Source organism: Marmota marmota, unplaced genomic scaffold (genome assembly GCF_001458135.2).
Source record: "Marmota marmota marmota unplaced genomic scaffold, marMar, whole genome shotgun sequence".
In the NCBI taxonomy this organism is placed as follows: Eukaryota; Metazoa; Chordata; class Mammalia; order Rodentia; family Sciuridae; genus Marmota; species Marmota marmota.
The window spans coordinates 19,868,718-19,872,051 of NW_026000240.1; the positions used below are offsets into that span (position 1 = coordinate 19,868,718).

Sequence of the window (3,334 nt, forward strand, 5' to 3'; positions counted from 1 at the left end):
AATGCTATGTAAATAGTTGTTCTGGTATTGTTCAAGGAGTAATGATGAGAAAAATGTCTGTACAGGTTTAGTAGAGTTGCAGCAATTTCTTTAAAAATTGTTGCATCTGCAGTTCAGAATCCATGGACACTGAGGACCTCGCCTAATTCTTGAATGGTGTCAAGTGAGTGGATAAGTGATACAGGACAGCACTGCCACAGGAGAAGTTGGAGGTAAAAGTTATTGACTAACTTTGCAACACATGAGATGGAATAGTGTTATTTGAAGGTAGAATTGTGCAAGTTATAAATGCATAATAAAAAGTCTAGAGCAACTAATGAATTTTTTTAAAGAAGTATCATCAGTGCACTAATGGAGGAGATAAAAAGGGATAATAAAATGCTCAATTAAAATTAAAGATGGCAGTAAAATGAGAGTAAAGAAACAAATGATGAATTCAACAAATGAAAAATAGTTCAAACTATATATTTTAAGTATAATACAACTGCATCAATACACATTTTACATATGAAGAGACAAACATTAAGAGATTTTTCAGGGTAGATAAAAATTAACAAGATCTAACTGCATCTTCTCTAAGAGAAACTCAATTAAAATATAAACATTCAAATATATGGCTTGAAAAAAGATGTGGAGAAATATATACTGCACTAGAACTAACTAAAAATGCAAGGTATGTGATTTTACAAATATTAGATTTCAGGATAAGCAAGATTACTAGGGTCAAAAAAAGGCATAGTATAACAACAAAGGGTCAATTTTGAAAAAGTCATAATGATGCTAAACATATATACACTTAACAACAGAGTATTAAAGCAGATGATGAATAAACTTAGAGAACTGAAAGGAAAAATAGAAATATTCACAATCACACATGAAAAAATGGGCTATCCATAATTTTCAGACCCATTGGACATAAAGTCACTTAGAGAATATTAAACTGGATCTAGTGCTCACTTTAGCAGCACATACACTAAAACTGGAACAATACAGAGAAAATTAGTAGTGCCCCTATGCAAGATTACACACAAATTTGGAGAGCATTTCATATTTAAACAAACAAAAAACTGGTACAAATTGACACTTACAGAATTATTTTTTTCAATAATACCAAAATACATATTTCCCTAGAGCTTGCATAGGACATTTACTAAGATAAATCATGTTCTGAGCAGTAAAGCTCATGATTATTAATGAATTTATAAATACTAGATAACAAACAAAGTACTTTTCAGGCCACAAGTGAATTGAGCTAGAAATCAATAACAGAATGGTAGCTGGAAAATTCTCAGATATTTAGAAATTATCAACCTAGCATGAAATGACACAAATGTTTAAAAAAATGTCCCAGGAGAAATTAAAACCAATTTTGAATTGCATAAAAATAAAAATACAATCTACCAAAAATTTGTAAGCAGCAGAAAGAGTGTTTAGAAGCATGATCATAGTATTTAATATACAGTAAACAAATCCAAAATTAATAATGTAAATTTTCATCTTAGAAATCTAGGGATGTTCAATTTATGTTCCTGAAAAAAATAAAGAATAAGAGCAGAATTTGATGAAATTTTATTCAGTAAAACAAAAGAAAATATCAATAAAACCAAAAGCTGATTATATTAATATTTTAAAAGTTATTAAAATTTATAAATTTATAAACTTTTAGAAAATTATTTCCATAAAAATTTATGAACTTCTAGACTACCCAACAAAGAGAAAACACTCAAATTATCAATAATAGAAATGAAAACAGCAGCTTTGTTACTGGTTACATTGACAGATTAATGAAAGAATACTAATTATCTCAATGTTCATAAATTTGTTAACTTAGATGAATTAGACAAATGTCTTGAAAGATACAAATTACCAAAATGCATGCAAAGATAAATGGATAATACAAATAGTCCAATATCTATTAAACTTAAGTAATGATTAAATCCTTCCAAAAAATCCACTAAACTAGACAATCTCACTGAGTTCTAAAAAATATTAAACAGAAATAATATAAATTCTCCAAATGTCTTCCTGAAAATAGAAGCAGAAAGAATATTTCCCAGCTCATTTTATAAAATCAGTATTATCATAATACCAAAAGCAAATAAAGGAATTATGAGAAAGAAAACCACTTACAAATACCTCTCATGATTATAGACACAGAAACCTTTAACAAAATGTTAGCAAACTAAATTCAACAATGTTTATAGACGATTATACACCCTGACCCAGAGTGATTTATTCCAAATACTTAAGCTGGTATAATGCTGTGAAAATAGTCAATGTAATCTACCATGTCAAGATGCTATAAGGGAAAATCATATAATCTTTCTAATCAATTAAAATAAAGCATTTGATAAAATCCAAGACTGACCCATTATAGTTAAAAAAAAAAAACTTTCAGAAAATTGTAGACTGCAGTTTTGTCAACATTATAAAAAATCTCCAGCTCATGTTCTATTTTGAGTGAAAGACTGGACATTTTACCCCTACAAATGAGAGCAAGGACATGATGTCCTCTGTCACAATTACTAATCAGTATCATTATGGAAGGCATAGCTGGTATGAAAAGAGAGGGGGTGACAGAGAGAGATGCAGAGAGAGAGAAAGAAGGAAATTGATTTATAGATTGGAATGAAAAAATAGAATGTCTAATTTTGCAAGGAGAAACAATAAATCCACTGACCTAACTATAGATATATTTGACATAGGACATTTTTGAACTGATTGTCTCCCTCAGTTGCACTGGGTTTGTATCATTATTAAAGAAATAAAAATATCAGTTTGAGACTCAACACTGTGCTCCTGCTAATTTGACCTATTCCTTCCTTACCTGGGGCAGAAAATATCTACTTATATTTATAAATAAATACAAAGATGGAGAATTGTAAGAGATTTTGGAAAGGGCATTAAAACACAGCATTTTCCAAAATTCTCTTCTTACTGTATCTCATCTGTAAAACTGAATTAACAAGTGTCTATAAGCCAGGTGTGGTGGTGCACACCTGCAATCTCAGCTGCTCAGGAGGCTCAGGCAGGAGGATCCCAAGATGAAAACTCCAGCCTCAGCAACTTAAAAAGGACCTAAGCAATCAGCAACACACTGGCTCAAAAAAAAAAAAAAAAAAAAAAAAAAAAAAAAAAAAAAAAAAAAAAAAAAAAAANAAAAAAAAAAAAAAAAAAAAAAAAAAAAAAGCTGGGTAAGTAGTTCAGTACTGAAGCGTGGCCCTGGGTTTAATCCCTGGTACCAAACAATAACAATGAAGATGATGATGATGAAGATGATGGTGATGATGATATCTACATTAGGATATATTTGAAATAGTGTGGTGCTCATCAC

The 3,334-nt window shown here is 29.9% G+C and overlaps 1 non-coding gene across 1 annotated transcript; it reads left to right on the top strand.

The window, feature by feature from the left end:
- Nucleotides 1-949: 949 nt before the first annotated feature.
- Nucleotides 950-1,055, top strand: LOC125613665. The gene has a single exon (XR_007344228.1). It is a non-coding gene; the product is annotated as a U6 spliceosomal RNA (small nuclear RNA).
- The last annotated feature ends 2,279 nt before the right edge of the window (nucleotides 1,056-3,334 follow it).